Source organism: Ischnura elegans, chromosome 2 (assembly GCF_921293095.1).
Source record: "Ischnura elegans chromosome 2, ioIscEleg1.1, whole genome shotgun sequence".
NCBI classification, from domain to species: Eukaryota; Metazoa; Arthropoda; class Insecta; order Odonata; family Coenagrionidae; genus Ischnura; species Ischnura elegans.
In genome coordinates this window covers 144,065,856-144,079,596 of record NC_060247.1, presented here as the reverse complement: position 1 = coordinate 144,079,596, position 13,741 = coordinate 144,065,856, and the positions used below count along the sequence as shown (strand labels likewise).

Sequence of the window (13,741 nt, the reverse complement as noted above, 5' to 3'; positions counted from 1 at the left end):
TCCATCACCGTTTTGTGTGAGAAATAGAACCCAGTGGACGTACTTATTAATGGAACTGGAAAGCTAAAGTCAATTAAGAAGTGTAAACGCTACGGATCAAAAGTTTTAATCCAATCACAATTTGTGTTCAACTCAAACTATAGCAACAAGGATATGATTCCACCATTGAGTTTGTCATATGGCTGTTGTCTCGACGGCGATGTTGGAGAAACGGTGAATTCAATGAAAATTGATACACACCTGAGTCATGCAGTGAGTAATATAGAGGACTTAATGTACACAAGCCATAAGGTGCAAGAAGTAGAGCACTTATTGTCTGAAGAAAAATGGAAGCAAAACCACGGTCCGAGGGAGTGTATAATTTCAATTATTGGGGGATACGTACCGACTGGTTTGAAACCGACGACCGTACGGAATCGCTGGAAGTGCCATGGCACAGTCGTCGGGACTGCGAAAAAGTAGGACAACAATTAGATTTTTGTCGGATTGCTTTGAAAATTACACTCCATGTGTTTTTTGGCGTGCTAATTTCATTTCTACAGTTATTTTTTTTACGATGACACCATTATTTTAGAATATTGTTAGAGTATTTTATAATATATTGTGGAATTATAATTTATTAGATGTCTAATAATAACGCTGACTGTATAGACAATCCGTAGTCCTTATTAAATATGAAAATGATGTAGAACTATTTACAAAGTATGATTAAATGACAACTCAAATTACTAAATAACCAAAAAAAGGCTAAAATTAAGGTTGTTGAGAGTACTGACTTATATTGAAGAGATGCGATCTTCATGCTTCTTGGGGTACTGATATTTGGACAAAAACGTAATGTTTAAATAAGATTTAAAGTAGTATTGGAGTGAGAGTTGTATTATATATTTCCTAGAGCTATGTTTTCATAAAAGCATGTTCACTGTACTATATTCTTTAAATAGAATTAGATTCAATGTCAGATTCTTCTGAATCCCTCTCCCCTTCGCATTCGCTCTCCGAGTTCGGATTCCATTGGATTATTTAATACATGGATTAAGAATATAATGATCCGAAGTTAGGATCAGTCTTCGGAAAAATATCCTCATCCGGGTAAAGTCGAAATATTTTTCTGGCGTGTCATTTTCTTACATCTTAAATCCACGATTCCTCCTCCTCCCTCCTCCGACAGTTATCCAATAGGAAGAAGAGACAACTCGATCACAACTGCACCATGTATTAATACTATGTGTTGTGGTAGTCATTGTAGCTTCTTTAACAAGAGACACTTCTGCGCCATGCCTTACCTCTCACGCACAGTTTCATGGCAAAAGGCAACTCTGCAGTGGAGTGGAATTTCATTTAAGATATTCTCTTTCCCTTAGCAATTTAGTTTATCGCATTTTTTGAGTGGGTAGTGACATCGGTGAATTCTTTACTTAGCCTATCCTTACTTTTATCGGAGTGAGCAGTTAAAAAAATTTATTATTATGACAAGAGCCCAGGGAACCGTATATTACCATTAGAATTCTAGGATTATACAAATCTGAGGTGTTTGGAAGGTTGTGAAAGATGTCATCAGGGATATCACTCCAATATGTAATCCAGCCAAGTTTCATTCTTCTCTTAAAAAAAGAGTTTTCTCGCGGACAAGCTCGCCATCCTCTCTCATCAGAATAAAAAAATCTCATATTCACAAAATTAACAAGTTCAAGTTTTCCCTCCTCATCTCCGAGTAATAGAAAACATCTCTCTTGAATTCGTTCAAATTCCTTTTTCATGGGTCCACGTTTTTCCCTTTTCTCTTGCATAATTTTTTCCTGAAGTTCTCTCCGCGAGAAAGTCAACACTTAAAACTGGTTCGTAAAAGGCTACAAAACAGCCTATACGCTAGAAAATTTTCTGTTGGGATGTTTCATTTAATGCCATAATAAGAGAGATAAACTTGGATCCGCATCATGCGTCACAACACGTTTATTAATACGACAGCCATTACACTAGCATCGAACCGGAAGTACAAAAAAAAAATTGACACTCATAAACAAACGAGATGCAAAAAACATACATAAAATAAAACACACCTTGGCGGCAATTTAAATCTACAACACCTCCCCATAAATTGGCGCCATGCATAGTCCTTGCATACAGTTTCTATGCTTTACCTTGCCTAATGGCTTAGTCAAAATGTCTGCTGGCATTTCACTAGTGGACAAGTAATGCACATTCACTTCACCTCTTCTGTGACATTGACGTATAAAGTGACCCTTAGCAGATATATGCTTTGTTCTTCCATGAAAAACTGGGTTTTTGCACAACTTCAACGCACTTTGATTATCATTATGCAAATTCACAACCTCGTTTTTCTTGCCAGTGAAGGCTGCAAGTAAACTTTGCAGGCTGAGGGCCTCAGTGCACGACTCTGACAAAGACAGGTATTCTGCCTCAGTCGAACTTAGGGCAACACTCTTCAACTTTCTGCTTTCCCATGAGATCAAACATTTCCCAAGCATGAATGCCTGCCCTCGATACGATAAACCATCACTATCATCAAACACAAAACCAGCATCTACATAGCCATTTAAATTCACATCTGTGGCCTTTTTATACACAAGTCCAATATTCATAGTTCCCTTCAAGTACCTCAGTACCCTTTTCGCTAAATTCCAGTGCACATCCTGATAATTACTATTGTACCCACTAAGAACACTTACAGCAAATGATATATCAGGCCTGGTGTTACAACTTAAATACAAAAGAGAACCAATTAGCTCTTGGTATGGCACTTTCACTGTTTTGCCTTTAAGTTGGCTAACTTTCAAATTATTATCCATTGGAGTGGTTGAGGGGAAACAATCAGTCATGTGGAAACGCTCCAAAACACTTTCAATGTAACCACTCTGATCTAATACAATTGTCCCCTTACCTAGATCCCTCGTAAGTCTCATTCCCAGGCACTCAGTAGCCTGGCCAAGATCTTTAACTTCAAACTGCTTTTGAAGCTCAAACAAAAGATCATCCTTACATTCATCATTATTGTGAAACACATAGAAGTCATCTACATACAAAGCTATTATTAATTTACAATTGACTGATGATTTAATAAATACACAGCTTTCACCTTCAGTTTGCTCATATCCCAGATTAAGTAACACACCAGTAACTCTCTCATTCCAGCTTCTTGCTGACTGCTTCAAGCCATAAATGGCCTTATTTAATTTGCACACTTTCTCAGGCTTATCTGACTCCATTCCCTCTGGCTGGCACATATAAACAGTTTCGTTTAAATTGCCATAAAGGAATGCTGCCTTTACATCAAAGTGACTGATGGTCAAGTCCAGATTAGCAGCTAGGGCAATTAGCATTCTCAGAGTAGACCTGCGGACAACAGGTGCAAAAGTTTCCTGAAAATCCACCCCGTAGGACTGTGAATACCCTTTGGCCACTAACCTGGCACGGAATTGAGTAGAGCCATCTGAGGACTGCTTCCTCTTAAAAACCCACTTGTTCCCCACCACTTTAGCCCCAGCCGGTAAGGTCACCAAGTCCCATACTTTGTTTAACTCAAAGGACTGCATTTCATCATTCATTGCTTTCTTCCAAAATGACCTTTCTGGGCCAGTCAAAGCCTCATCAACTGATATGGGATCCTTACTACTTACAGAACTGCCCAATGCTAAAAGAGAGGTTACAAAGTCAGGGTACTGTTTAGGGGTCCTAATTCTTAATGGGTACCTTCTTTCCCCTTCCACATTTGATTCCCCAACTTCAAAAGATCCATCACCATCTTCTACACTTAGGATATCAGAATGCAATTCCCTACCCAAGACACAATCTTGACCTTCAATCCTTTCATTAATCCCAATTGATTCAACATTATTTTCAGGCAAATTGGGTTCATTACTTGGGAAAAAAGATAAAAAATGGTACACCCCACTTTTCTCAACCTTACTGGGAACACTTTCATCCAACAAATTTTGTCTATCAAAGTTTTCTAAGAAAACAACATTTCTGGCTTTGATCACTTTTGAGGGATTCTTAGGATCAATCAACCTGTAACCCTTTGTTGACTCACAATACCCAACAAAAATTAATCCTTTCCCTTTAGCATCCCACTTACCTCTTTTCTGGTCAGGAACGTGGTCATACGCGGGACACCCAAAAACTCTCAAATGTTTTAGAGATGAAATTTTTCCTCCCCACAACTCTTGTGGTGTCTTACCCTGAATGGCTCTATGTGGTACACGGTTTTTAATGTAGACTGCAGTGTTACAGGCCTCTGCCCAATAACCCTTAGGCAAGCCTGAATCAAACAACATGCATCTAGCCATTTCACATATTGTGCGATTAGCACGTTCTGCTACACCATTCTGTTCAGGGGTATATGGGGTGCTAGTCTGATGCTCTATTCCATGCTGCCTTAAAAAGGATTCAAACTTATGATTTACAAACTCACGACCATTATCAGATCTTATGACCTTTAACTTTCGGTCAGTTCTATTCTCTGCCCAAGTTTTAAACTCACAGAATCTATCAAAAGTTTCAGTTTTGGACTTCAAAAAATAGCAAAACAATTTTCTGGAATGATCATCAACTAGAACAAACATGTACTTAGCCCCACCCACAGATATATCACTCATTGGACCACAGAGATCCATGTGCACTAGATCTAAGACATTATCAGCACGAGTGACTGAACCCTTAGGAAATGGGAATCTGTGGTGCTTACCCAGCAAACAAGGAATACAATCATTACTTAATTTTAAGTCACAACACTCTAATTCCACACCATGCTCCTTCACAATAATATTCAGAGCTGAATCAGAGAGGACATGCCCAAGCCTTCTGTGCCACAAAACCTTTGAAATATCACCAACAGCACATGCAATGTCAACTGGTACAGGCTCTTGGACATCTAACTTAAATATACCCTCTGACAAAGTACCGGAAAAATCAGCTTTACCCTTAATTTTACAGTTCCCTTGGTCATATATTTTGCAGCCATCATGACCAAACACCACTGTAAAACCCTTTTTCGCCAACTGGGAAACAGATATTAAGTTGGTGGCTAATCCAGGCACTAAAGTTACATCTTTGATAGGTTTGATTACTTGGTCAGAGAATTTCACTAGCACATTTCCTTTCCCTGTGCTCACCAGGGTGGAGTCATCAGCACATCGCACACTGTGCCCTTCAACTCCCTGCTTATAATCACGCATTAAAACCTTGTGTGGGGTCATGTGAGCTGATGCACCTGAATCTATAATCCAGTCATCTTTACTGAATGAGGACACACCTAGAGCACATAGTAAAGACGAATCCTTTTTCGCCTCGTTCATGGGACATTCCGACTTGTAATGGCCCATCTGCCAGCACTTAAAACACTTTACCTTCTTTTTATCTGGCCTCTTGTAATTCGACGACTTCGACGTCGATTCCCTTTCCTTCGGCGGCTTACCGGATGAATGCTGGCCCTTCAGGTTCCTGGTGAACAACACGGACTCCTCCTCCGCATTCTCCAACTTTAGATATTCATCCAGGCTGCCATTGAGGAGCTTCTCCTTGATGGTGCTGGTGGTGAAATCCTTATCCGACGTTGTCGCCTCAATCCCCATACGGTATGGCAAACACACTTTCGGTAAACCCCTCAGCATGATTAGTGCAACCAAGCCGTCATCTGCAGGTTTCCCCATACTTGCTAACTTATTTGTTAGCTCCAGGATGGAGGTAACGTACTCCTGAACGTTACCGTTATGCTTCGTTAACCTTGCATCCAGCAAAGCATCCCATAAGTTCATCCACCGCGTCTTTGTCTTTCCCTCGAACAAATCTTCCAAAGACTTCCAAGCTTCATTTGCCGTTGTGGTATTTTGCACGTATGGATAGAGGGATTTATCCACATGAAGGCAAATTAAGGACCAAGCATCAGTGTCCTTTTCCTTCACCGTTGCGTCAGCATCCGTAGTTAGCGGAGTCGTGGCGTAAGTCCACAGCTTCTCTCTCATTAAAATGAGCTGCATGCTGAACTTCCAGTTCATATAATCGTCCTTTTCTTTCAGTTTCTCCACCAAAGTGGCTAAACGCGAACTATTAGTCGCCGCCATAGTCAAACCGAAACACTCGCACCGATTAAAAAAAAAACTGCACCACGAGACAAAACAATATAATTATTTCTAACCGTATCTCTCTACGTTTCAATGTATCCAGGCATTTCGAAACGTTCTGGGCCCATAACCTGTTGGGATGTTTCATTTAATGCCATAATAAGAGAGATAAACTTGGATCCGCATCATGCGTCACAACACGTTTATTAATACGACAGCCATTACACTAGCATCGAACCGGAAGTACAAAAAAAAAATTGACACTCATAAACAAACGAGATGCAAAAAACATACATAAAATAAAACACACCTTGGCGGCAATTTAAATCTACAACATTTTCATATTTAATGCAATGGAAAACTCGAACAATTTAGTGTGGCACCTCATCTCACAATTAGACCAATTTTTATAAACGGAAACTAGAAATGGAAATAAATGAAGCCATTGTATCAGTTGAATAATTGTTGTTTTTGTGGTTGTCAGGAATTAATGAATCACAGAATCACAAGATTTATAGTCATTCAAACGCCTGAACTTCCTTGCAAGATGACTACAGATCACGAATAATTAGCCAATGCAGTACTTGTCAATAGGGCTGTTCAAGCCTATCAGAACGGTCTAAAAAAACGAATGTATATCACTTCTGATGTAATTTCATTTTGATTGGGATGAATGACAGATGCGTTGAAAAAGTAATGATGGAATTATTAGCAATCAAAATTCGAAAAATTTCAACGCCGCCAAAAACGGTCGGCCATCTTGAAATAGAGATGATGACGAAACAAGCCTGTACGGCTGGCCTGTACCCACCTGTACCCTCGATCGCTCGATGCCAAGCTGAGCACTCTGCATGCCGACTGGACATTTGCCAAGGTTATTCCTTATTTTGAAATGGCCTATGTTGTGCACGAAACTTCCGGATGGATCAAGGCGACATGAAATCCATTCTTCAAGTTAGGCAGGCAACGTATGTAGCGTGGACAGGAATTGAAAGTTTTGTATAGCTGCATTTGCTAGGAAACTACGTGCAGTGAACTTTCATTGTGCCTCTAGTGCAAGTGAACACAATTTGTGCCCTTAATGTACCCCTAAGTGACTGATTGCATATAGACGATGAAGTAAAGAGTGAAGTGAGTTGTGAATGTTACACCTTCGACGAAATTATTTATTTCTTCCATGCTAGTTCAATCAACCCTATACATTTCGATCTAAGGTATCTAACTATTGCGAAGGGGATATGTTTCATATTTGAGCTAGTTGTACTTTAGGGATACATCGAACGCATATTAATTTTCAATCGTTTGTTCGCTTCTAAGTTCCGTTTGATTTTATTACCTATTCATTTTGAGCATTCACCAGTGTTTACATTTCACGAATTTCGTTGCGCTGTTGTTTGTTTTCGTTTTGGTCATATTTTGGTTACGGTAAGAGCACGGGTAAGAGTAAGAGTGAAATTCGAAGTTTTTTGATGTTACAATAACCGGTTTAGCAATTTGTTTCAGCCTATTCATTTCATTGTCCTCGCAATGTCAATGTGAAATAACGTAAACTGATTCTAAGTCGTTAGTGATGAGTGGGAAGTGAGGTGTGGAGAATCCTTTCGAACTTCAAGGAGTGCAAATTCTTTTAGTGTGTGCAGAGTGATTAGAAAACCGATTATCATGTTTTATTAGTGTTTTATATTTATTGTGAGTCAAGTTTATCATTGAATCAGTTGATTCGGAATATACTGATTATAAGTATCAAAAATACAGCTCGTGAAATGTGTACGTTGTAGTGCTATTTATGATATGATGAGCAATAAATACTCAGTCAACACAGTATTCGTAATGAGGTCTTATATGAACTCATACGTTGGACTCCTTTAAGATTCCACATTAAGAGACATGAAAGGGCCTTTAAGACCTCACACTTCATGAGGTCACATGAATGATGCCTTAAAGACCGCATACTTCATGAAGTCTTGAAGACCTCACATTTCATGGGGTCTTCAAGATCTCACACACATGAGGCCTGAAAAATCAAGTCATGTATATGTTAATGAATTATAATTTCAATCGTAATTATATATTTCTGCGTGTATAATATTTTTTCTTCCTTCAATTAACTCTTTATATTAAGAGATGGGTTCGTAAACTTCTCCCTCCGATTCTATTAAATTAGCTGACACTTCCACTTTCCGCTAGGTCCGCCATTGTGTTGTCGTGTTATTCTACTGCCTTGAGCTCAGACGTCTAGTTTATGATTTATATCGTGTGTACTCCATGGCCTAGTTCTTGCTCGTGTTTTTCCTTGTGTTTACGAACGTGAATCAGGATTCCATCGGATCTGAGATCGGCACGAACCTTGTGGACATCATGATGTGTTACGTGCACGGAGACTTGGAAGGTAAGTTTCAATGATTTTATGTGTACGATTCTTTATCCACTTGTTAAAGAGAAAATCCATTAATTATTCTATTTTCCAAGCTGGTTAATTTGATGCTTATCATTGAGTATCGGTAAATATTCATGTAAAATATTTAGGTGGAACACGTTTTGTAACGTGCCTTTGTTGTTGTTCGTGTTTCATTTCATTCATTCATCGTAAATTTGCCGTTATCGCATTTTAAATTATCTCCGCTAATATACACTATCTCGATCATATCTAGAACGTGTTCAAGCAGTGTTTTTATTATCTCGGGTTCACAAAACAATTTTCCCCAAGATCATTGGAGTTTATAAACTTCTCAAAATCATGACGTAAACAAACAAAAGTGCTAACCGATTTATAATTTGCTTGATTTCACTTCGTAATGTAACTTATGGAACGATAAAGCATGGAAATAACGTTCACCATGTATTTAAAGCCTGAATCACACGATCATTTTTTTTTTCGTCGCGAAAGTGATCACTATCGCGAGAACTGCGCAAAATGATCGTCGGCGGCAATTGTTTTTCGCGATCGCGATGTGGATTCCCATCGCTATTTTTCATCACTCGTCCGGTCGCTTTTTCCGTCGCTAAAACCGTCACTAAAACCCCATATCAGCCAATCGGAACGCATTCCCCTATCGAGCGATTGCAGCGCAATGTTTGACAATTGTGGGAACGACATAAATAAACAAACACGCTATATAATTTTGTTATGTGGGTCCTATGACAACGAGCTGTGATATTGGAAATGATGCGAAAAGCGACGGCGGGAGTGACCGTGTGATTCAGAAAAATGATCACAAGAGCGATTGGTTTTCGCGACGGGAAAAGTGATTTCGATAGTGATCACTTTCGCGACGAAAAAAAATGATCGTGTGATTCAGGCTTAAGTTAACTTCTAATGCAATAGGAATGTAATTAAGTGTAAGAGTTAATCTAAAGTAGTTCACTAATTCGGTTACTCCTAAAATTAATCAAGTTAAAACGGTAATCTTCGGTGCTAAAACCGGCCCTGGGAGTATTTAGGGATTTCTAATGAGATAAATAGTCTTTATCTGGTTTATTTGATGTTATCGTGTTATCAATTATAACTCTCAACAAACTTAAGTTCAATGTTTTTTTTCAGCCTCTGTTATGAAATGGAACCCGACATCAGCTAGTAGTGTCGCCTTGGAGAGAGTGGAGAGGCAGTGGCTGTATCAAGCGGAGACCGCGTAAAGTATGCAGAGAGGAAGAATTCAAAAACTCGTGATGTTTGTTTATTGACTTAATATTGTGAAGAATAAATTTATAAATATCATGAAGTTGTCTATTCCATTTTGTATTTCTGCCTTCTTTCCACCTATGGTTCTCATTAAATGTATTATTTTGCTTTATTTTAACTGGATACGTCGGGTACTTATGTCATCGGAGAGTTTTCTTAAAGAAAGGTGCGTAAAGTATTTTGAAATCTTAATTAATGGGCTGGTAGGGGCCCCGGCGTTTTTGTAGGCTATTTCAAAGCCATCTATCGGAATTATTACGAAGTGGGTAATTTTTCTGGTTCTCCACGTAGTTCCATTATCACACACGTGGAGGCGCCACATTTGCGCCTATGTCATATTGGAACTGTTAGAGGAGTCCTATAAGACCTCTTGGTTGACATCCTTCAGAGTCGTATGAGACCGCGAAAAGAATTCCTATACGAGTGCATATGACCTCACGGAGACATCATTATGAGGCCATTTGGGACTCTTTTGTAGGAGTCCTACAAATTCATCAGACTTCTTTATGACCTCATGCATGAGTCATACGTGTTTACTGGGTATGTACAAGTAACCCAGGTAAAAATATTTGGTCTGTAACTAATCTGGATCTGGTCTGTAACTGGTCTGAAAGGCTAAATTTTGTTCTGTAACTGGTCTGTAACAGAACTGGACTGGTCTGGATTTCAGAGAGGCAAAGGAAAATGATCTGTAACTAGTCTGGAATTCTGGTCTGTAACTGTGCTGTAATATTCGATGGTCTGCATCTAGTCTGGATCTATTCTGTAACTATGCTGAAATATTCTATGAGTTTCAACTGGTCTGGAACTATTCTGGAAAAATTCCAAGTGAGTCCACTGGTCTGGATTCTGATGTGACATGAGATCTGATATTTTATTCAGTCATCTGCAATTGCTCTTAAATTTATTTGTAACAGTGAAATTATTATAATGTATATCAGGCATTGATACTTAATGGAATTAGGAATCCTGGGCTATGGAGTGGTCAATTTTTAATGTCCATTAATTTTTTTTCAAGAAGGGTTACAATTTTATATTTGTTATTTCATAGATGAATTTCACATGGGTTCAAAGGTACCCACTGCCCACAATCATGGCTTGTGGAGAGTTGCGTTATTTGGATGGCATTAGACAGTGCTGCATCATAAATTGAGACTAATATCAGAAGCACTTCTGATATTAGTCTCAATTTATGATGCAAACTTTAAGCATTTAAGCAAGCTTGGTAAGATAGTAAAAAATGAATATGCGAGGTAAAAATAAATATTACTTCTAAATGATTGCACAAGCAATGAAGGTTGAAATATTAAATAGGGTTTTAGAAAGTAGTTAGCAGTCAATAAAATAATTTGCAATGGTTTATTCTAATTTCAATGTATTTACCAATTTCAGGCAAAACTTTTTGCCCGAAACTTCCACTGTAATAAAAATGAACTCCTCCATGGTGGGTAGACATAGGGTAAATGAAGGGTAGTACCCTCCATGGTGTGTAGTTAACCCTCCATCAACCCATGCTCTTCATTCCAGGGAGGGTAAGGCAAGGGTAGCACTACCGTGGAAGAAGGATTCTTCCATGGCACTACCTTTCCTTAGATCTCCTTCACTCACCAAACATCTACACTTACATGTTACATACTAACATACCTACTTCTTTCAAAAAATTACATTGCATTTCTGTAGGGACGGGGTGCAGTTAATGAGCTGATTGTAAGAAAAATTTAATATCTTCAGGTAGTAGCGCTTACACACTTTATTTGGGCTATGGAAGCATAAAATAATAAACTTAAGTATCTATTTGCCCCCTCAAATGCAAATGGTTCTCGATTCAGAACACCGAGTATAAAATGGTAATAAGGTGAACGTAATGCATCATTTCAGTAACCCATTAAAATTAAAGCATTTGTTGAAGAGGAAACTATCTGAAAAGTCCCTCAGGTACTTTCGTGAAGGTACACCTCGCACCTATAAGAAGCAGGTGCACCTGCTCCAGAGAAATTTAGTTCTGTAAAAGAATGTAGTAACTGCGGTAAATACATATTTTGCGGATTAAAAATTTGAGTTACAATTTTTTCCCATTATATAACGTATTAAAAATCGTATTTTGAAACTTGCGCCAAAACAACCGGTGGCCATCTTCTATACCACGTGACCTAACAGCCATTGGCACTGGAATGTTTACACTCGTAGATACAGTAGTTTCCGACTTTGTGAATTAATCTGTGCCTTAAAACGGTATTTTACAAGTAACTGTATGTTTAAGAACATATGGATGGGGAAAATATAACGTTTTTCAAAGTGAAAACTTCCAAAAAGGAATCGAAAAAAATACTGTTTCATGCCAATTGCATACTATCACAATGAAATCAACGCCGGATAGTTTTTATTTACCGGGTTTGCGGAAAAAGTGGCTCCTTGCAGCACGTAGAGATTTAAAGAAGATGCCTTGGTCAGCATGAACCCATCTCTACTGCGCTGACTATTTTAATGTAAGTACATGGAACATATTTTTACAATAGATAGTAAATCAACGAACTTGAGTATCAGCAATTTTTAGGACTAATGCAATTAATGAACTACTTCTTTCAACCCAATAGTTATATAAGATTATTTAGTACTACGTTCTCACTGTGGTTACAATTTAGGTTGATCTTTGGCTTAACTTGTATATTAAAAATACTATTCATTCAGATCGATTAAGTTGAAATATTTCAAATTACTGTTCTCGCGTTAGAAACCACATTGTTAGCAGTTTTTCATGGCATAAAAGTATTAGTCTCACTATAAATTCATTCGTGCATGAAGGGTTTTTCTTGAAATTGAATAACCATATCAGAGAATATGTGGAACAATTTTAAGTTACTTTAAGTACTTATTACTTAGCTGGTTATTAAATGTTACAATTCTCATTTTCCAGGATTGATGGCGATGGACACTAGACATTTTCTCTACTACAATACATGTTAACTGAGTTACTAATACTAGAGAATGTTTTGAGTACATCAATAAATGTTAAATTGCCGGTATGGATTTATTTTATTGCATAGAAAATCATCCACCTCCATACGAATCCAAAATTTCCTGTTGCAGGGGATATGTTATTGATGGTTTGTCAAAAGTCATATGCTAACATGTTTTATTAACTTAGAACTTTGATGGGAGTTCACAGCTGAAATGCAGTTGCCATGTGTGATTACAATGAATATCTTACGATCGGGTTGACATTTGTTAAATTCTGAATTCCATTTGCACTCATACTGGCATAATCTGGAGATACATCAACTCTGAGCTTTTGATTGTAGTAATAATTACTTAACTTTCTTGCCCCTTGCAGCTGAAGACATCCATAGAGATGTATCATCGCTTTTCAAAATTTACAATGTATTAAATTGATTATGTAAGAATGCTATTGTAACAATTGGAGATTACTGCTATCCAGTATGCCTTTATCTCTGTCATATTTGGCTGGCTGGGAAATGCCTTCAGTAAGCTTCTCAGATTTATTTGCTTAGGCTGTTCCCTTTTCCTTACTAGCTGAACTGAACCAGTCAGATCAATGAGATTGACTGATCTTTTAGTTATCCTGAGTCTCAGGTTAAGTAGTATAAACCAACTAGTCACTAGAACAGATTAGTTCCAGACCACATAGTCTCCCCGAGAACAGACCAGTTCCAGAGCAGAACAGACCAGTTACAGACCTGGGTCCAGACCAGTTTACCCACCCGTTGTCCAGACCAGTTGCAGACCAAACTGGTCTGGAGCAATGTTTCAATTTCTTCCCAGTTCCAGACCAGCTACAGACCTTTAGCTCCACCCCCGTTCCAGACCTGTTCCAGCTCAGTTACAGACCAAATATTTTTACCTGGGTAAGGGTAATTTTGCTTATTATTACTCTTATTAAAGGATAAATTTGGATTTTCTTTAAACACTGATCTGGCGGCAGACGCTGGAGATCTTTTAAAAAAAGTGGAATAACCCTGCTGAG

General features: G+C 38.3%; 1 long non-coding RNA gene across 1 annotated transcript; it reads left to right on the top strand.

Annotated features, from left to right (window-relative positions):
- Nucleotides 1-11,897: 11,897 nt before the first annotated feature.
- LOC124174178 lies at nt 11,898-12,782 on the top strand. The gene is made up of 2 exons (XR_006868895.1): nt 11,898-12,245; nt 12,674-12,782. It is a non-coding gene; the product is annotated as an uncharacterized LOC124174178 (long non-coding RNA).
- Nucleotides 12,783-13,741: the final 959 nt, after the last annotated feature.